Consider the following 22,178-nt stretch of genomic DNA (forward strand, 5'->3'; position numbering starts at 1 on the left):
CAAAATTACAAAACTCCTAAGACAAGAAAAAACGAGTTGATGCATACCAAACACCTAAAAGAAATTTGGAAGGAAAAAAAACCCCAGAAATTAAAAACCTCAATAATTTTTGTATAAAACACAGACTACAGCCAAATACCCACCTTTAATGCTAATTATCATCCAGGATATTGGCTGGGCTGGCTGGAATCTGCTGGGGGTTTGTGAACACGTTTATCTTAATTGCATTCATGCGGTTGTGGGGTTATTTGATTTGATCTTGAGATATCTGACACCTGATTTGTATGTGCAATTCTGACAGGTTTGAAGGATGCACAGAGCAGGGAATGGATTGTGTCTATGTGCAGAGTTGTGGAAAATGTTCTTAGGGCTGAGACAAAGTCAGGTGTTAAATCTCATAAAGAAACAGGCAAATTCTGTGTCTAATGACTTACCATGTAAACTTGTAGTCAGAGGAGATGATATCAATTTCTGTGGTTTTTGACCACCATGGAGATGCTCCTTAAAAGGAAGAATAGTATGATCAAAGTGAATGTAAACCCCCATAGGAAACATAACTTTCAGGCTTCATTTTTTCAATACCTGGACTTCTAGGACTACTTAGGATGCAATAATTTTAAAGCATACTGCTTTCCACTGTAACTACACGCAGAGAAAGGAATGCTCATAAAAACTAGCATTTTCCTGAACAACAAAAACATAATTGATCACCGACCAGCTCCATCACGTGAGCAAACCCTCAGCTGAATCATTCAGCTGCTCCAGGTTCATTACTCAGTATGTTAATGCCCTGTGCAATAAACACAACAAATGAAATATGGAATTACTCCAACCACAAATCATTACTAATTGATACAGCAAGATTCAAGGAAAGCTATCACTAGGAACAGCTTCCTGCAAAGTTATCCCTGGATGTACTTTCAGGTCTGCATCCTCCCTGCCACAGAGGAGCAGGAGCTTAGTGAGGTCTCTCAGGCTGCTCTTCCTATTTATCACACCTCATCCATCCTGAATTCCACCATTCCATGCTATTCCCAGTCAATTCAATTTCAGTGAACTGAATTGAAAGTTTTTCCTTGATTCTATTTCCCCTCAGCTTATTTGTCCTTAAATTCCAGGCTGATCCACAATGATTGTTTAAAACAGGATGCAGCCAAACTATTCAACACTACATTGACTGAACACCACATACTATTATGGAAAACATAGCTTGTGCTTAAGTTATTCTAATTAACCCTTTTAGAGGTTATCTTGCTCTTGCCTTAGTGTCCTTACCACATGCAAAAGAGCCTGAGGATTTAATGAACTGTTTCCAGTTTTTGTTCAGTTCAGATCGTGCCCATCCCTTCTATGCACAGTCCCTGCCACACAGATAATTTGATAATTTTGAGGATGAGATGGTTGCACCAGTGACCTGTGAGAGCTTGTGGAGCAACACATCACATTTGCAAACCCCTGAGCCTTCTATACAGTAGAAAGTCCCCAAAACTGCTCTTACATATTTTGAACTGGCACTTTGTTCCTCCCATCAGTTATTTAATTTCCAACTGGATTTAAATTAACACTTTGTTAATCAAGGATGTAATTCTGAAGAAGAAATCAGCTCTTTGCAAAACTGCAGCATGGCTTCCATGGAACTCTCCTGGCTGTGCTCAGGACAGAGGAGCAGAGCTTTTTACTATTCCAGACATACTCAGAGGATATTGAAGACAAAACCCTAGAGAAGCACATGTGAAAAGACAAAAAATTTCTTCCACGTATTAGGTACAAAAATTCAGCTTACATAGTGCAGTGTTCCAGGCACCAATGAAGCTGACTTACCAGCAGTCTTAATCTTGGGGTGAAGTGTCTTAATGTTAAGAATATAAAAAGAGAAATTATCCATGCACCTGTGTGTGCAGGATATTGGAGTCTGGCTCGACAGGGCAGTATATAATTCTGATTCTCACTGAAAGGTAAAAAGCCTCACATTACAGCTCATCCAGGAACTGCTGACAGAATTTCATCTCTCTTTCCTGCTCTACTTTTTCTTCAGGTAGGAAAAAAAAGGTGGAAGAGTTGAATGGAGACCTTTGCCAGTGCTGCACAAGAGCTGGGTGATTATTCCAGCACAAAGGGTAGTGGATCTGCCAGCATAGCCCAGGGAAAGCACACAGGACTCCTGGTCTCTCTCTCCTTTTAAAATTATATTTCCTTATGGTAATATTTTAATTGCTGTTCTTTCTGTCACTGTACCCCCCTTGATGTTCTCCTCACACAAACACTGACTGCCATCCCCTCTGGATTTTAGATTTAAAAGGCACAAACAGAGACTGCTAGCTCAGCACTGTTATTTCAACATAACATTTTCCTTAGGGAAACATCAGCACACAAGGTAAAAAAGAGCCCTTAGAAATGTGTTGCCTTTGATTAAGCCTTTTCTTTGTCACATCATGGGAAGAGCTCTGTAGCTGCACACCAGCATTCCCAATCCAAGGTGTTCCAGTGCCTCCAAGCCCAGCACAAGATTGCTCCCCCTTGCCCAAAACTGGGATATCCCAAGGGCTGAGAAGTCTTGTGGAAAGTGCTGCTACGTGTTAGCTTAGCCAAGCAGCTGGAGCTGGTCCTGTGCCATGGGATAAGAGCTTGCCCTGAGGGTCTGCCAGCCCAGGGTGTCCAGCTGCAGCCCAGGCCCCCAGAGCCATCCTGTCATTGATGAACTTTTCCCCATCGTGTCTCTCACTTAGTGAAGTGACAACTATCACACACATCTCTCTTCTCCCTGCCAGCACCACTTATTGCTGGTTTAGGGAACACAGAGAGTGAAAATCCATGGTTAATGCAGCTCCCCAGAGGAGCAAAGACCCCCACACCTTCCAAATTAGAAGAATATCAAATAAAAACATTTGAGACTTGCATGCCCCTGTATTTATGAATGACCATCAACCCTAAATGCAGGCATGGGACATTGCATTTGACTGATTTCAGCTCTATTCTGATTAAGTGTTTACAAGACTCACCAGAATCCCAAAACCTTTATCCTCATAAACCTTCTGGATTTAATAGTGACAGTGTCTAGTGGGTGAATTAAGCAAGTCAATTTTATAGCAAAGGCAAGTCAAAGCTGCTATAATTAATTCAAATTAACACACCCACGAGCTCCTGAAGCCTATCATTGTAGGGTGTCACTTCAGGGACAACTGCAGAAACATCCAAATACAAGTCATCATCAAGACCTATAAGACTGAACATTTCCCAGGAAACCAAAAGTAACCTGAACAAAAGCAGGCTGGATTACAGAAACCCAGATGTTCTCTCCCTGCAGAACTTTATTATTAGCACAGTCAACAAAGCAAAACAGTTTCCTGTAAATATGATTCTTTAACGTTGCTTTTATCTGTTCAGTATTAAGCCTGAATTACTGGAGTGTATCCCATGGCATATATTGTCTATGATAGGACCTCTACTTGTGATATCTCAAACTCTGAATAGCCCAGTGCCATTCAGGAAATCAGAAAGGAATGTGGTTTGCAGTTGCAACCTTCACTATTTTTTGTATCCCTCTAGGAAAGCACAGTGTTCAGCATGGATATTTAACATGAGAGAAAACACCAAAGCAACAACTCTAAATCCAAAAACCTTATCCTTAGACAACAAAATTATCATTTAGATGCAGAAAAGTACAATTTTGACATTACAATGAAACATGGCCCAATTGTTTCGGGAGAGTACTGGTGGAAATAGAGGCCAGGGAGCAATTTTGGAACATCACGTTGTGGAAGGTGCTCACAGACCATTGCTGGAGTGCAATCAAACTTTTCTGAGCAGTAAAGTGCTAAATAGTTAATTGTACAGGAAGGAAGAATAGCCAGAGAAATGCTCCTAGGAGCAGAAGAGGATTTTGCTGGATGGATGCTGTGCACTCCACCCTGATGCACTGGGGGACACCTCACCCACACACCAGCATGGACACTTGACTTGTTACTGCAAGAACATTGCTTTGGGTTTGATGTTCATGTGAGAATTATACCTCTAATACAACAAAAATGGCCTCATTTGCCACTATCCAAAAAGAGATTTGGCTTCATTTGGTGACCATGTCCTGCCAGAAGCCCAGAGGGGCAGTAGACAGAAGTGAAACTGGATGCTGAGTGTCCAGAGAAACCAATGGCTGGTTAGAACCAGGAAACTTTGCCAGTAGAAAAAGCACAACAGCCACACAGAGATGTTACCAGCCTTTAGTCCCCTGGAAGAAATTGGCTTTTTGTGCAGCAATTCACAGGAGAAAAACATGCTGGTGTGTTAAGGCTGCACATACCCAGCTCTGCTCCATGCCAGCCTATATCACCCACTGGTTCTCCTCCACATTCCCATCCCTGGGGCAGAAACCAGCCGATCAGCAAGAGCAGGATGATGCTCCCACTCAGGTTCAGCCCCTGTGCTGCCACTCCAGCCATGGAGGAGCCAGGTGTCCTTGGCCTGGGTGAACTGAGGCTGCTTTGAGATGCTTTGCATGAGATGAACTCACAAGCACCAAACTGCCCAAGGCACAGCAGGACTGGGCAGGCAGACACGTGAGACAGGGCAGGGAGCTGAGCAGAAAGGAACACGTTTTCTACAGGCTCTCTTCAGAGTTAAATGGCACTTCTGTAAGTGATGCTGAACGACACCACCCTCCCTCCGCCCCGCACTCCCAGTTGCCTACTTACATTAGCATTTGCCAGCTGTCAGGCTCTTGCTCAGTTCCAGTGAAATCTCCTCAATTTTCTCCTCTTTCAGTGATTATGTTGAACTGCTGGGATCAGATCCTGGTGACACTGGAATTGCCAAATAATGCTCTGTTGCTTTTTTATATCTTTCTACCCTCTTCTCCTTAATAATGTGAGCCAGTACAGAGCCCAGCACAGACACAATGCTCTCCAGCAGGACACAGGAATCACTGCCAACCTCCTCAGAGTTGTCTCCTAACAGAGACCTCAGGTTCTTTATAGCAGAAACAGCTCTCAGACACATGGAAAACTCACATCACTTACCCAGGAGACCCCACAGACATCACATCTTCAAGAGGGATCCAAAGCCATCTCCTGCTTTATCAGAATGGTCAGGCTGGCTCTGATCACCAGTCCCTCTAGCCCAGCACCATCTCTAAGACCAAACAGTTGTGTATGCCTGCAGAAGAGCTTAGGAGCAGGACAAACTCGCAGTAATTGCCTGGGGTGCTTTGATGGGCCCCAGTGATCTGGGCTTGGAGACTTTCTGCAGTCCCCTGGTGTGTAACAGCCCTTCTGCATCCCTCTGCCATGAATCCATCTAATTGTTTCTTGCACCATTTAAGCCCCATTTGGCCACCTCAGCCTCCCAGAGTGAGGAGTGCCACAGTGGAGCAGCCTGATGGGAGAAGGAGCAGCTCACTGGTTTGTGCTGGTCCCCAGCTGCAGCTGAGCTCACTCTTTCCTGCAGAACCCCCGTGCACTCAGCCAAAGCTCCCCTTGCCTTGCTGGTCCTCAAGCTCCAAAGGAAGCCCAGCCTTGTGGCCTCTCTTATATCTGCACAACTTCAGGGCAGGAAGATTTGTTAGATGGAAGAACAAGACCAGAACACCAGCTTGACTCATATTAACATTAATGACTGAAAATTAGGCTCATGTTCTACTTTCTCCTGGACTCCACAGCTGCAAAACAAAACATCTGGCTTACCTGAACATCTCTGAGGCACTTTGGGCTTTTAGGCTTAAAAATGTTAGCAAAAAAAAGCAGGCATGTAGATGTGAGATGTATGTAGGCTTGTAGACATCCCTCCATTCCACTCTCAGGTTCTTTAAAATCATTTTCTCCTAAAGCCCAATTTAGAAACTGCAGGAGAGGCTTGATGTTTTTATGCAAATTCTCAAATATACAGAAGTGCTGAGCTGAACTGGGATTTGAAGGGAAGGCTTCTCTGCTGTTTCACCTGCCATTTAAGCACCAAGCAGGGATACACTGGCAGAGGTGGCCAGAAATAGATCCAAAACTTCAAAAGTGTCAAAATTGAATTTTGAAGAATAGGGGATTGAGAGAGAGTCAGCCAGTGTAGCCTGGATCTCAGAAATCTGAGCACTCACACAGAGCTTCAGAAAATCAGGTTTAGATAACAAACAAGGCTGGTGAATGCCTTAACCTTTGCTGGAGCTCAAATTCCCTGCCAAAAGTTGTGGGCCAGATAAACTAATATTTTCTGATGAGAAATTGTTTTGCTGAAAGTTTCTGGCTATCCCTCCATATCACACAGCATCCAGACATGCATTCACAGCCTCTGCCAGATAAAACATTCCTGCTCTGTGACACAGCCCAGGCCAAGCTGCAAAAGTTAATTCACTGTAGGTTTCTGATAGTGTCACTGATGGTTTATCATTCCCAGGTTGGTATGTCTTTACACTGATTTAAACTGGTAACAGCTTGGACCTAATTTTTAATTGCACTTTGAGTCTGGCTGCCTGGTTATTGTACAGGCAAAACTATTGGTGAGCAAATCAGGTCATTTAGGGAAACATCTAAAATGTCATGTGTGTTACTGTCACAAGCATCACTCCTAATAATTGTGTACTCCCTTAAACAGATTTTTTAGCAAGTTGTGTTTAAAAACCAGACTGGAGTTCTGATATGTCCTGACAACAAGGTATTTAACAGAGCTGTGCTGGCTCTCATGTCCCTCTCTTGCATCCTTTCAGGAACAGAAATAGATTCATCACCATCCTGACAATAGAAAACATGGAGATTGCAGAGAATACATGAAATAAATTGGGAGTGGCAGAGTATTGAACTGACAACACAGGAACCACTGGGCCTGTCACACCATTGCTGGGAGAACCCACAAAGCACCTTGTTAGCTGTGAGAGCTGGAATTGGAGCTGCAGCTTCACCTCCTCATAGCCCAGCTCAGGCAAAATTAAGAAACTGCAGCCTTGCCTTGATGGGTGATGTTACAGCCCTGCTGCCACTCAGCCTGCAGTGTGTTTCACCTGCCATTTAAATCTATGTTTTCTCTGTAAAAACCTCAAATGCTGCAGCATCAATGTGTCAGAGTGCCTTCTTGAACAGAATGACCTCCCAGCCAAAAAGCTCTTGGCCTGACCTTGGCCTTGATGCAAGAATGGCAAAAAAAACCATACAAGAAAACTGTTACATGTTACTAAAACTAAAATTGTAAAAGTAATTACTTAATTTAAACAAGAAACTGAACAAATAGGCAACCTATTAATGCGTTTCTGATCTAGAGGTCAGGAAGGGAGTGACATTTCCAGACGTGTTATCTGGGCTGTGGTACAAGGTGAACCAGGAGGAAGCACGACCTTGGCATTCAGCAGACACAGGCTGCAGATGCAGAGCTCACTCTCTTCCTCTGTCAGCTCTAACCTGCCATCCACCTTCCCTGCTGGGACAGGAGCAGCTCTGAAGCTCACCCACCCCACCATTCTCTCAATTTCTGTGGAGGATGCTGCCCCATGGCTGCAGGAGGCACAGACCCTCTGGACAAACCTGCAAAAAGACCCAGGTAAAACAGCCAAGCATTGCAGGTGCAGTCTGACAGTAAGAGGGTGGGAAGCGACCGGCAGAATTTCCAAGCAAATCACAGCAAACCAATTTGTCAAGATAATTAGCACAGAGGCAAAGGGGAGAGGTAGATGTGATACATCTTGGCTCAGGAAGGCTTGTGACACCATCCCATTTAACTTTCACACGAGCAAAATGACGAAATGGAAGCTAAGTGAAAATTTAGCACAAAACTACACTCTCAAAGTTATTATCTGCAGCTCAGTGTCAACCACAGCCGTGTCCTGTAGCCCATGGTTTGCTGTCAGAACTGCAAATGTGTGTCTGAAAGGGGCACCTCACTCAGGGTAACAGCATCACAGCTCAGGATGAATCCCCAGATAGAAAACCTCACCCAACATCCCCATGGGGAAGGTCAACAAAAACCTGTGGAACATCACAGCCCAACAAGTAGGTGGAGGCTCCTTAGAGGCATCCCTTTTCTCCTTGGAAGATGAGACAGTCCCTTTCCCTGTGAAACCTTCTGCTGAGCCTGCCTTGAGAGATTGTCCTTGCAATTTAAACTGAGAGCTTTTCCAGTGGCAGCTGGGTTTCATCTGTGCCTCATTTGTGGATGGATGGTGCTGTGCCTCACTCCTGGCCCTGTGCTGATGGTTCCTGAGGGACCTGGGTGCTCACCCTCATCCCCAAACTTGGGCCACAAACCTTTTGCAAGTGAGACCGAGCCTACTAAAAATCAAAGTTTTTTCCCACATTTTAACCCTGCCCTTCAGTTCTTTCATTTTTGGTGAGCGTATGTTTTTACCTTTTAGCATGATACCTCCTTTAAAATATCATAAACAACTGATAAATAATTTAAAGAAAAGCAAATAGGTGCTTTATGAGAGTACCCAGCTGCTCAGCCATCCAGCAGGGCCCATAGACTGGGGATGGTGGAGGCCTGATTGCCCATTAGAGAGGCCACATTCCACAAAGTCACAATCAAAACCCTCTGGAGAATCAAGCATTGTGCCCATGTGTAATATGTCACTTATTTGCCAGCAGGGGAAGCCCTGTAAGAAGTGAATGAGTTTTCCTCTGTTCAGTGACATTGCTAATGGCTCATGCAGGATTATGGGTAACAAACCTCTGAAATGAGAGGTTGAGTTGTACACTACATTATACATCTGAATTTCATGGTATATTAGTGACAGTGATCGGTAATACAATATGATGGGGAATTGCTAACATCAGAGAGAAGTTAATATGATGCACTGAAATTTCTCAGAGAGTCCCACACTTTTTCTACCACCCATAATCTGCTCATTATGGTTTGGCAAAGAGCAATCCCCCTCGTGGAGCGAGCGGCACCGGCGCCCTGACAGCTGCTCATAAATTTGAATGGGAGACACAGAATCCAAAATGTTCACGTTTCCATGGATCGTTACCCGGTTGCATCTCCCCTCAGAAGCAGGTGATTTTTTAACATCCTGCCACAGTTTGTTTCTGTTCATATTTTGTCTCTCCAGATGAATCTGATGCCAGCTTGTGTCTTGGAGCATTTCTTCCCCATCCTGTTCTATGAGAAGGGCTGATACAGCCTGCACACACATTAACTAAACGCCAGTTAATGGAGCATAACTAAGAAGAATTAATATATTTACAAAAAAAAAAATTCTAGACCATTAAAATTAGAGTCAAATGTATCACATAAGGCATTAAAATTATAAATGCAACCACAGATTTATGTTTACAGACTCTGGCAAATCCCATGGCCACATGTCCCCTCAGTCACTCCTGCTGCAAACAGCATAAACAAATGTTTAAACTATTTATGTGACAGTAACCTGGAATATTCCGCGGCTGTTTTACAAGGCCTGTAAATATCCATCTGACCTTCTCCAACTGTAGGAGATTTGGTTTTCCTTGCAGGAAGAGCCCATGAGGACAGAAGAGTCCCTTGAAGACCCAGCCCCATACACCCAATAAGCAGAAGCACCAAGACCATCACCTTTCCATGAAACTTGAAATGGGAATCATTCCTAGGATAAGGAAGTTCATTGAAAACCACAGCCAAGCAGGAGCTGGATGGTAATGCTGACGAGTAAATGGAAGAAAGTATCTCCCTCCAGCATTAAATTCAAGCCCTGACCTTTTCCAATGTAATGACTAACTCAACCTTTACATAATAATGTGGGTGATATTTGGAGAGTATAACATATGTGTCATTTTAATTAATTGAACAGAAATAGATTCACAGAAGAAAAATGAATTAACCAATCAGCAATCACCTTTCTATCTATTTGATGTCAGAATAATTAGTTTATTCTAGTAATCTCTTGACCCCTCTAGAAATCATAACCTTGCTGACCTCCTTGAGTATGGGAGCTCATTTGAATAGCACCATAATTGTGTTCTGGGTGCATTATCATCTAGTTTCAATTTTATTAAGGTAATCTTACCCCTTATTATTATCTCTCTCTGAAAGGGTGACCCAAACCCTGGGAAAGAGTGCAGGACTTTACTCACAGTAAAACCAGTGTGCTTTGGACATCAGAATCCTTCCTCCTAGGAGGTGGGCTGGTTTTGTTAGCTGCAGGATCAGCAGTAATTTCACCACTGTTGTCTGCAGACAGCAGTATCCCAACACACTTCCTGATGCTGGCAGCTGCAGACTGTTACCAACCAGCAAATGCTTAAACAAAATCACAGTTTGTTCCAGAATGATAAAATGACCCTACAAAGTGAATTACACTGTGAAAAATAAATGTAAAACACAGTGTAGATGCACAAATGATTATTTCATTATCTGGCCAATGTAAGAACGACAGATACAAATTGTTCCAATCATAGAGTGATGAAAGAGTAATGAACAATGGGTTCTTGAATGAGCACAGGAACAAAATAATGAATTGCAGTTTAAATGAAATCAGGAGTCAATGGACTGGATCACAGACTGTCCTTCAGACATAGGAATCCTGCATTAGTTAAACAGTGTCATTTGGAAAAATGTCCTTTAAGAGAAGGAATCTAAATGCTCAGAGAGAGACAAACATGATGAGCCTGGACCCTGGCTGGTTTTAGCAAACTGAGCTGGAGCATCCCCATTCCTGATGCTTTGATAATTGATCTACCACAAAGTAGCAGCTTCCACTCTGCAAAGTTATCAAACCATTGTTACTTTTCCCTGTTTTAACTTTGCTGTTCCTCTACTACCGAGTAACTTTGATGCAACATCTGATGAGATTTCCACACAGATTCTGGGCACAGAATGAAGACCAAGACAAAAACTTTTCCTTCTGGGAAAGGAAGTGTCAGTTATGTAGAAATAGCACATATGGCAAAAGCTCTACTGACTTTTTTGTTGGAAAACTCTGCAATAGATGGATTTATATTATTTTCTTTTGTTTCATACCAATAAACCAAGGATTTCTAATGTTATTGCCAAAGAAACCTGCCACATTTCATGTTTCATAGCTATCCATCACACTGCACAGCTTTTTGTTAGCTCTGCACCGAAGCTATGCTTCAGTCAGGAGTGCAGGACATCTGACCACTTTATCTCTCTGTACAGAATTTCTTTTCACACTTTGGAAGTGAGCAGAAACTAGCTGGAGCCACAGGCAGGGCTCAAAGAGTCTCACAAAGCAGCTCCTGCTGCTCTGCCACTGCTGTGGCCAGGGCAGCGCCACCTGCCCTCCTGCCCCTCACACAATTCCAGGCACAAAACAGAGGCAGCACTTGGAGCCTTCTATGGATGTGGAGCTCTGGGATGAGCATCTGTCACAGACATCTTCTATGAAAAATCCCCTCCTTAGGATTTTCTCCTCCTGAGAAGCTGAGAGGCCTCAGGAACAAAATGTAAACAGTGGTTATCTGCTGCTGTGGAGTGCAACAGGTGCATCTGTGATTGGTCTCCTGTGGTTGTTTCTAATTAATGGCCAATCACAGTCAGCTGGCTCGGACAGAGAGCCAAGCCACAAACTTTGTTATCATTCTTTTTCTATTCTTAGCTAGCCTTCTGATTAAATCCTTTATTCTATTCTTTGAGTATAGTTTTAATATAATATATATCATTAAATAATATATCAAGCCTTCTGAAATATGGAGTCAGATCCTCGTCTCTTCCCTCATCCTCAGACCCCTGTGAACACGGTCACAAGCATCCCCAAGGGAAAGGTCACCTTTCATCCCTTGGTGCTCAATAACCTGGAGACATTTGAAAACCAGAATGTCCCAAATCCAGCAAGCAAGAGCACTTTCAAAAGCCACAGAGGTGCACCAGCAAAGGGAAAAGCAGGGGAAAGCTGGTTTGGCTTGCTTTGTGGGCAGAAATAAATATTTATTGGAGAAAAAAAGCTACAGGAGAGAGGTGGCATCTGCGCTGTGTAAGGGACTGAAAGGCCACCTGCTTGTGCCCTAATTCCATGACATTGTGTGCAAAGGGTCTGTGCCCTGCAGGGTCAGGGTAAATGTCACATGCCTGCCAGGTACAGTGAGCCAACATCCAAACTCTGCCTGTGATTGTGTGTGAGCCTGTCCAGGCAGCCAGACCACAACTGGACACAGCACCCACAGCCCCTTGCTCCCCCTCTGATCAGATTCATGTTCCAACAGATCCTGATGCTGAGCACACCAAACCCTCAGCAAACATCCCCACACCTCCACCAGGGTGCCCAGGAGTGCTGAGAGGGGCCAGGACAGCCAGCACATCCCAGCAAGGCACCTACAGAGCCACAGGGCAGGTTTAACATATAGAGTGCAGGGGTAAAAACCTTCCTTCTTCCTTGGGATTTTCCCTGGATATTCAAAACTGTGCCTTGTTGACTCAGAGAGACAGAACTCTCCTCATCTGACAGCTGAATTTCACAGAACATGATGAGGTTTGCAAACTCCTGAGTATTTTGGCTGCCTCTGCAAGCCTGATACTGAGATTAAACTGTGCTACAGTTTCATGCACTGAGAAGAGGCTCTCCTCTTCCACCATGGTGTCTGAAGAGGTGCTTTAAGGCATCTCCATCTGCTCCCATGCCAGGGACTTTTCCTCTTACAGCTCTGTCTCCAACAAAATCTCCAAAAGAAGATCCCATTCCACTGGAGTTGATAAACGACTCCCATTTGGCAGAAAACAACACCACTGGACCCAAAATTGAGCTGATCCAATGCATTAAGTTATCATGGGCTTGCTGCCCATCTTTTAGATGATTGTGGGTCTCAGATCATCTATAGCATGCCATGACATGATCTTTCATAGCCTCCTCCAACCAACCTGATGTCAGCAGTTCATTCAGCCAAGTAAGATGGCACTCCAAACACCTGGTTCTAAAGAGGCACCCAGCCATCAGCTGGGACCAGAAACCAAAATGAAAATATTCCTGGAGCAAGAAGGAGAGAGCCCTGCTCCTGTCCAAAACCACAATTGCTGCCTGCAATAATCCACAGCACCCTGCCCATGGCAGGGAGGTTGGAAGCAGGTGAGCTTTAAGGCCCTTTCCAGCCCAAACCCATTCTATGATTCCAGAATTCTGTGACCTCTCCCTGGGACTCAGCAGCATTCCTGCTGGGGCACTGGCGGAGGCTTCAAGTGACACCTGCACACCCCAGCCCAGAGCCCAGCTCTTGTGCTGCTCAGAGCCAGGAGCAGAAGAAACCTGATAAAAGCTGTGTGTCTCACAGCCAGACACTCCCTCTGTCCCACCAGCTACCCTGCCTGGCCAAATTCCCCTCTGTGTGGTGCTTGCCAGCTCAAGAAACATCCCAACAGGCAGGAGCTGCTTGCCAAGGTCTGGCTGCACCTCCTCACCCACCTCCATCACTGCAGAGCTTGGAAATCACCACAAATGCCTCCTTGCCTTGCTCACACTGAGTGCTGTACCACTCTGGGGGCTGCCAGGAGCTGCAAGGTGACAATGCAGGTCACAAAACTGCACAGAAGGGAGAGGTGAGCACCAGGAGCCAAGCTCCTCACTAGAACAAGCTCAGAAAAGAGCTCACTGTGCATTATCCAGAAGAAACCCTCTGGTGCACGGGGTGGAGAGCAGAGCACAGCTCCTGTGAGGCCCTGCAGGGAGCAGGGAGTGCAGTGCTGGCCATGGGGAGCTTGGCTGCTGAGCACACAGGAGTGTGGGCACTGCTGGGCTGTTTCTGCTCAGCCTGCACCACTGCACAAGTAATGGATGGTCCTGTTAAAACCCAGCCAGAACACCTGTCTCTGTGGCTGGCAGAGCATCCACACCTCAGTGACACACTGCACTTCTCTGTGTTTGTCCTGAGCTCTCCCCATGCTCAGCTCAGTGTTTCAGACTCCAAGGCAGATGCATTGGATTGATCTCCAGCACAGCTCTCATAATCACCTACACTTTGGAATGGTCTCCATGCAAACACAAGGCACAGACTCTGTGGTGTCACGCCACAGCTACTGTGTATTTTTTGTGGTTGCAGAGCACAGTGCAAAACTCATGCTGGCTCAATATTTAAGCTTCAATCACCCAATTGTGCATCAAAGGACAAGCACACAGTCAGAAAGTGAGCACAGCTTCACTAAAAACAGCATCCCTGTTTACATTGCAATGATTTGTTTTTCAGTGTTACATTTGGTTCACTGTCTCACTCAAACTTGGCCTGTTACCAAAAAAAAAAAAAAAATTGCATGAAATTCCAAAATTTTGTGCACTGCTCCATGAGGGGTCCAGCATGGCCCTCATCATCTGAAGGGTTAATGCAGAACCTAGAGATGATCACAGTGGTCTTTCAGTGCCTGGCATTTCCTGACTCCTACACCTTTGTTTTTCCTTTCTCATCATTACATTAACACTTCTGTGTTATGGAATATTTATAAGGCACACCACATGCTTAATGGGTTTCCTCATTTATTTGCAGCTAGCCTGCATTAATACAAGACTCACAACATTCAATCTGAAATCCATCAAGGATTCCCAGGCTTAATATTGCCACCACTTTTAATGAGAGAGGAAATCTGTAAATCCAACTTGCAAAAGCAAAAATAAAGTCATGTGGGAGCAGCACAAGCAGGGCATCTGCATCCTTCCCTTTAAAAGCATCCAAAAGTAAACTTCTGTTAATTGAACTGGTTCTAAAGCCATGAATTACAAAGTAATTCCCTGCACTAAATCTTATCCATAGCTCCCCAAAATGGCACAAATTCCTCTCCCTACTGCCCATCCTGCATGGGGATACCTGAGCAAGGGGGATTAGAGCTGCCTTGGGACCCTGTGGTGCCCAAACCACTCATGTTCATGTGCACCTGAGGGAGCAGGAGACCAGCTGAGGATCAGGCATTCGTTATGATATTCACGCTTAGATGTCTCCTGCTGGACAGCAAGCCCTGCCTTGTGCTGTTGCACCATTAGATGCAGGGGAATAGTCACCATTATTTAACCTTGTCGCATCTCAGGGCACCAGCAAACTCTGAGCACTTTGTGTGTGGCAAAAGGAATTGTGTCTCTGGGACAGCACAGCCCTTCCTCAGCAAGGGAATCTCTGCCTGCTGTGATTGATCAGCTATTGCTGCCAGCTGAGGAGATCTCAGAATTTTCTGATGTTTGTGTTTATAGAAGTCTTTCTTCCCCATCAACAATGCCCTTACTATCTCCTACACACATGTGCACAAAAATTAACCCTGAGCATTAACAGAGGAGACAAACCTTACTATGAATGAGACCACTGCAACCCCAAATAAATCAATCCCACTGCATGAAGAAACAGCCCAACATTCGGTGCCATTGAGCCAGGAGACATGCCCCGAAAATAAATATTACAGTGCAAAACCAAACTGATACCTCAACAATTAAAAAATAATAAAATCAGTAGGTTGTTCTTTCCTGGAAGCCTTTAAGGGCAGACTTTCTTGGATATACATCAATGCAGACCTAGTGCGGTCAGCAGAACACTTCAAAATTTTCTGCTGGAGAATCTGAGCCTGTGTATTTACCCTCTGTTCATGGTGAGTGCCCCTGAGCTTGTGTCTGGGAAGGGACACAGCACCAGCCCCTGTGTGCACCCAATTCCCCAGCTGCCTACAGAAAAACCTCAGCACTGTAACAGCAAATTTGAGCTCCTCACATTCATTCTGTTGTCAGGCTCTATTTCAGAGAGGGACCTCAGGATATGCCTAACTTCAGCTACAGCTCCTTGCCTTTGAAGATAATGGGGCAATCACACATCTAAAGTTAAACATCTCTTCCTCTCCTGGGAAAAAACAGTCCTTAATGCTTCTGAGTTTAAAGATGATCTGGCAATATTTCTGTTTGCCATCACACAAAAGGCAGAAGTTGCAGATTTAAGAGTGGAAGGCAATTTCCCCTTCTGTGCTCAGCAGCAGAGAATAGTGCCATAGGCTTTCCAGCAGCCAATCCATTTGGTACTCCACTGACAAGGTTAAAACAGCCAGAAATTTATTGTGCCACCCTCAGAATAGAGGGGTTTTTTTTCCCCTCATATGTAACTAATTTCTACTGAGATGTTGGCTAAGGAGAAAGTATTTGATAATCTGATTTTGCAACCAGTGACAGAAGAAATCCAAACATGGGCTAAATTGTTCCTTGCCAAGCATTTGATTTCCAAGGAAATGAACACATTCAGCAAATAAAGGGGAACCTGTGTGCAGGAGAAGAGCCTGAGGGCAGCACATTGCTTCTGGAGTGTGCTCATGACAGAAATGGAGACTGAGGAGACGTCACAGGCTGGAGACAGGGTACCCTGGGCCAGCTTCACTCTCCTCTCTAAATCCTGGGTGCACAACTGGTCAGAAATGAGGTGCCATCCACTCCAAAACCACATCCCAAACAGCTCCAGCTCCGTGCTTACCTGGATGCCTTCAGGTTGTTTGAGCAGAGCAACCACTGCCTGTTCATTGAGGGGAGCAGGACCCAACATCTGACTGAACACAGACAGGAGCCAGAGATAAACTGCAGAGGAAAGCTCATGTCTGAATCAGCACATGAAAAGAAGAGTGCAGAAATAAATAGATTAGTCTGGTGTACAGTGTTTCTGTTCAAAAAGAGGAAAAGCTGCTGCAAACTTGGACTGCAGGGGAGGGCAAAAGCCCTAAGGGAAGCAGAGGAGCTCAGGATCACCACCTGGAATGGGCCCTGGTGCTCTGTAAAGCAAACATGCCAGGTTTTGAGAACAGCAGCTCCAGAGGGAGGTATTTTGGCAGGACAGGATGGGCTGTCCAGCAACACATTGTGAGGAGTCCCCTGCCAGCACCACGCTGCCCTCATCCAGCGCTTGGCTCTGACCAGGCCGCAGCATCTGCACAGCACAGATAAAGCTCCACAGAGCCCTGCCAGCACTTTGAACCCCGGGCTTGTGGCTGAACAAACCACCTCACACCCAGGGACCTCCACGGAGCCAGCCCTGGGTGGCAGCACCATCCCATCCATCCCCTTGGGAGCAGGCACCTCCCAGAGCACCTGGATGTGCTGCAGTTCATCCCAGCCCATCCATCCCCTGAGGAGCAGGGACCTGGATGTGCTGCATCCCATCCCATCCCAAGGCTGTCCCACAGGCACTGCTGCTGCTCCAGGGCAGGCTGAAAGCAGCACAGGTTTGTGCTGGGAACATAAACCTTCTGCAGAAAGCAGCATTCCAAATCTCTCCCAAACAGCTCCTTATCCCCTCTGGGGAAGCCTGGCTCACACGCCTGGGCACATCGTGCACATTCAGCCAAGCTTTTGTCTTGCATTTCTTAATTTTTTCCAAAAACCTCACTACTGGAGCAAGGTGAATTTTTTTCTCCCATTCCCCTCCAAAGGTGGCATTGGAAATGGGCAGGCTGAAAGCTGAAAGCATGGTCACTTGGTGTGACCTTTGAAAAAAAGAGCAGCCTGGGTAGAATTGGAAAATCCTGCCTCCTTTGGGGCTGCTTGTAGCAATTAGGTCACACTGGGGCAATGCCCTGCCAGAATGCCACCCCATGTGTAATTTACCCAGGGAAATGAGGTGCAGTGGTGGTGAGAAGGGGAGGAAGGGGTGGCAGAGGCCACATGGTGGGTTCTGACCCCACAGGGAGCATTTCAGATCCACCAGCAAGCACAGAGCAGGGGTTACCTCCTGCTAAAAGGGTACCAGCATCTGTGTACCAGTATCTGCAGCTGGAAAGGCATCCAAGGGAGTGAGCTCAGCCCTGTGCAGGGAATAAAAGAGGAAAAACAAGCCTCAGAAAGGCTCTAGGTCAGCACAGGTCAGAATGAGGCAGGATTGGTGCCACCACCTCCCCAGGGGATTCCCAACACAAGGATGCTCTGGAAAGGTGGAAAAGCACATCAGGAAATCCTGTGCAAGGGGAGACCCTGACACACCCCACACCTGTTTGGGGTCTCTGCTCTGGTCAGGGACAGCATTCCTGTGTCCCAGCCCTCCTCCATCCTCACTGCTGCAGCTGCAGCGCAGCATCTCCAGGGTCTCACACTGGGCAAGACTGGGAGCTGCCTCCCTGACTGCAAGATTGATGTTGCATGACTTAAGCGCAAATTAAGTGTGGAGCACAAAAACCTTATGCAGAACCATCATTTGCAGCCCTGGCTTTGGGCTGGCCTTTGTTGAAATTCAGCAGATCGACAGCATCAGATTGTGTTGGTGTCTGAGACAGAAGCCCCCTGGCATTTTTAGATGACTTTGTGATAGTTATCTTCCCTTTCTACTATTTGCTTTACGCTTGGAAAAAAAAAGTTATCTCAGGAGTCCTTTGAACATTAAAATTTATGCCATGCATGCTACTTTCTTCAAATATTGTAAAATATTCCAAGTGCAAGAACCTTGGCACAGTGCCCAGGATCCTGTCTTTTTGGATAAAAGTTTCAGATAACTGACACTTCCAATTACTGTTTCTCCCTGAAGAGGTCATCTCTGCATTGGCTCCAGAGCAGAGCAGTGGATGTTCCTGAGGTCCCAAATTTCACAAAAGGTTAAAAATCCTGCGCAGGTGCTAATTAAAGGCAACGCACTCTGTGTCTGACCTAGTTCTGCCTTGCTTTCAGGAGGCTTTACCTGAGTATCTTTCAAACCACTTAAAAATTAAAATGGTTAATAATGCATCAGAGCCAAACGTTACCCAGGGGCTGGCTACGTGGGGAGCTCAGTTTGGCATCATTTGTGGGGGTAGGGAGGACCACAGCCTGATTCCCTGCTTTTACCCCCACCCTGCACACTTTATGGCATTTATTGATGTCCCAACCCTTTTTTGGATGATTTCTGTAAATTTTCAACATCACACTGGCCAAATCAGGAGGTAGAATTGGGCTGAACTGCTCATCTGCTCCCCAGTGCATCCATCTGCACAGCCAGGGTCTCCTGCACACTCAGCTTCCCCCTGTGCATCCCTACAGCATCTGTATCACTCTCTCTCCTCCCAAGGTTTAATTTCCTAGGATAAACAGCAGGGCACTGCCGAGCTGAGGAACGCCAGCTTAGAAATTTTCCTTTCTGCTCCTGCACCTCGCGTTGACATTTATTCGGGAAAGTTTCATTTTACCATGTTTTTTACTCGGCTGCCACTTAGTGGCAACGCAAAGTCATAGCTCGGGCAAAGCCACAGCCTGCAAATCCAGCAGGAATTCCAGTGACTCTTCCCAGGGCTGCCGGAATTGCTTGCTCAGTCATTCACTTTTCACCCAACACCCTTTCCACAGGTTATGAGTAATGTGCCAAAAACCCACTGGAAAAGCATTGAAAATATCACAGCCATCACAAAGGGAGCACCCACCTCGCAGTGCTTTCATTTATAAAAGAAGGGGGGTGGTGCCCAGCAGGACCAGGCCAGGCTGGAGGTGCTCACATCTCCATCGCCAGCGAGGCAGACACAGCTCTGCAGGTCTCAGGGTACCCCTGAGAAGGATCTGCCTTCTGGGGGGAAATAAACTGGAGTTTCCTGCTGGAAAACTAAAATTGTGCAAAACAAAGCGAGCTCTTTCACAAACCCCAGCCCTGAGCTCATGGGGATTCCCTGCCAGAGGTGAGGACGTGTCCAAGCTCCTTCTTGCCTGCACTGTTGTGGCAGCTCCTCCGGAGCAAAGCAGCTGCATTTTCCAGTTTCTGCTGAAATGTGAACATTTCCTATGGAAACAGTGAAAATAAATCATGGCTTTGTGACTTTACAGGGGGCAATAACAGCAACAGGCAATTATCACCCCAGGGTAGAATCTTAAAAAGCCAAGTGAGACTTTCAAAAGAGGAAACTTGCATGTTTTCTGTAGAGGTTCTGTGCTCAAAGTCTGGCATCCCTAAGACACACCAACTTTCATTTCCACAAGTTTCATTTCTCTCTCCATAATTGCACTGGAGATATCAAAAAGAACTAATTTTTTTGTATTCTCCATGGAGGTGAAAGAGAAGGAGCTGAAATTACAGCATATTGGAGCCTTCACATTGCAAATGCTTGAAGTTTCTCTTTTTTTCTTTTCTTTTATAACCTGCATTGATTACTGTCAAGACAAATTTCTTGCTGTGAAATAGAGGTAAGTCCTTGTAACCAGACCCTGAACTCAAAGTGACAGTCACGTTTTCTAATTAAAAAAAAAAGAAAGAAAAAAAGCCAAGTTTTAAAAAAAAGGTAATATTCAAACCTCACCTAAGCCCTCAATTTCACCTCTCACTCTAATCACAGTTGCTGCAGAGGTACAGATTGCAAAGTCACCTGAAGGACTCTCCTGCACCTGGAACATCTCCTGTGCAGTAACCCAGCACAGCCCTGGCAGCAGGATAGGCTGGCACTGGCTCCTGCCTTTCCCTCTCACATCCAGCAGACAAAGGAGACCTCTGCTCCATCTCCTTGCAGTTCCTGAACTCCTTTGGCTCCCTGGTCACACCAGGACCAGCTTGCACCTCTGCTTTGCCTTACATAGCTTAAAATGCCATCCTGGGGAGAGCAGGAGAAACCCTCCTGCCCACGCACAGAGGTGTTCTGGACCTTCAGGTCTTGCTCTCTGCATGATGAGGGGCTCCTCATGCTGCCCACAGGACCACAGCAGCACCCTACAGCGAATAGGTTGGAAAAAGATATTTTTTTGTCTTGTGGATTTCTTTGTTATGCGTTTTAATGGCACTTCAGATTAGTTCAGCTATTGACAGCAGTTGGCATCCCATCTGAGCAGCTCTAGCTGCCCTGGCATCACCAGGAAACGTTTCCTTTTCATACTTCTGCACTTTAGGCTGTGCTGCAGGAATCTAGCTTTTCAGAGCCTGCCCAGGCACTTAGATCCCTTTTCATCCACTTTATCAATTGGCTCCTTGAGGAAACATTTTGCCAAAGCTATGGATGACTGAAGGCTCGGGAGGACACGCCAAGACACAGCCAGGAGTGCACTGCCATGGGCAAACACAATGGGACCCTGAGCAGGCTGTTGTCATTTCTCTCTGAGGGGAATGGCACTGAGGGTGCAGGAGATGCTCACTGTGAGCCATGGGAGCGGCTGTGCTGCTGCTGGTGCCACGGCCAGCTCCCCTTGTCCCTGCCCAGGAGGCAGCATTTTGCCCAGAGCACCTGGAACAGCCCCATTTCATCCTGCACTCACTGCTCCCAGCTCCCAGCCATGCCACCAGGCTGCCTGCAGCTCCAACTGCAGCCAAGCTGGCCCTGCAGTCCAATTCCTCCCTGCCTTGTGATATAACAGCACAGATCAACACCTAGCAGGGCAGTCTGCTGATAAACAGTGCACAAAAAACCCCTGCCTATTCACAGCTTCCATGACTTTGCTGCACTAGTTTTCAACATATTTTACCCTCTTTGAACCTCAGGGTGTCTTGCCTGGTGCAGCTGGACACAGCCAGCTATACCTAAGAGGAAGCAGGGAAAACAACAGTTTTTCTAACAATTACATAGAGTTTACTTGGCCTAGGAAGAGCCCTCTGACAGGCAGCTGCAGGAACAGGTAATATTGAGTTTCCTCCTTAGCAAGGAAGAGATTTATAACATGGAATCAAGAAATACAAACACAGAGTAAAACCAAATCACCTAAATGGGGCAAAACTCCAGAAAATTGTCTGATGGGGCTCAATGCATTTAAGACAGAACTAATTGAGAAGGGGGTGCTCTTGGTCTAAAGATACTTTGCATTTTTGGGAGGATATTTCAAAACACCCCCTTGGCCCTGGGGATTTTTCCTTGCCTGGGCACCGAGGGGCAGAACCACTGGGAATGCACTTGCAATGCCTGTTTCATGCTCCCAATGCATGTTCAAAGTTCAAGGCACTCTGTAGGCCGGAGAGATTCCCCTGGCCAGCACCCCAGAGCAGCCGGCTCGGCAGGACAGCACTTTTCCCTTTGAGATAATATATGAGGGAAAATGGGATAACTGCATTTTTGTCAAAAGAGCAGCGTTAAAATTCTGCCATGCTAGCCTTGCCTTGCCCAGGGCAAGGAATTTTTTTGACAGGTGAATAAAATATCATTAGTTTCTCCACTGTCATCAATCATCAAAGTGAAGGCTGGGCGAGTAACCTCTGCAGACAGTCCTGGGGCTGCATTAGCCCCTGGTTTCTAAAGAAGCAGAGAGGGGCCAAGCCAGGAGGCTCCCTTTATATCTAAATGCATGGCAGGCAGGCAGCTAAAACCTCTCCCCAACTTTGACGTTTTTCCCTCAGTGTTAGAAGCTGACAACAGCATAGAAATGGAGATTTCACGTTGTCACTCCAGCCTTGCCCAGCTATTTGTGGCCAGGTAGCCCAAGCTGG

General features: G+C 45.9%; 1 long non-coding RNA gene across 4 annotated transcripts in view; it reads right to left on the minus strand.

The window, feature by feature from the left end:
• LOC135447598 (uncharacterized) overlaps positions 1 to 22,178 on the minus strand; it is a 38,991-nt gene that overhangs the window by 12,059 nt on the left and 4,754 nt on the right. The window contains exons 1-4 of one of the 4 annotated variants that reach the window (XR_010440219.1): positions 17,559 to 17,634; positions 16,314 to 16,434; positions 4,689 to 4,796; positions 435 to 501 (exon numbers count right to left, since the gene is read on the minus strand). This is a non-coding gene — a long non-coding RNA (uncharacterized LOC135447598). Of the gene's footprint in view, positions 1 to 434; positions 502 to 4,688; positions 4,797 to 16,313; positions 16,435 to 17,558; positions 17,635 to 22,178 lie in introns of those variants that run through there. The other 3 variants (XR_010440218.1, XR_010440220.1, XR_010440221.1) reach the window with 3 other exon arrangements.

The sequence above is a fragment of the Zonotrichia leucophrys genome, chromosome 4A, assembly GCF_028769735.1.
Source record: "Zonotrichia leucophrys gambelii isolate GWCS_2022_RI chromosome 4A, RI_Zleu_2.0, whole genome shotgun sequence".
Taxonomy (NCBI): domain Eukaryota; kingdom Metazoa; phylum Chordata; class Aves; order Passeriformes; family Passerellidae; genus Zonotrichia; species Zonotrichia leucophrys.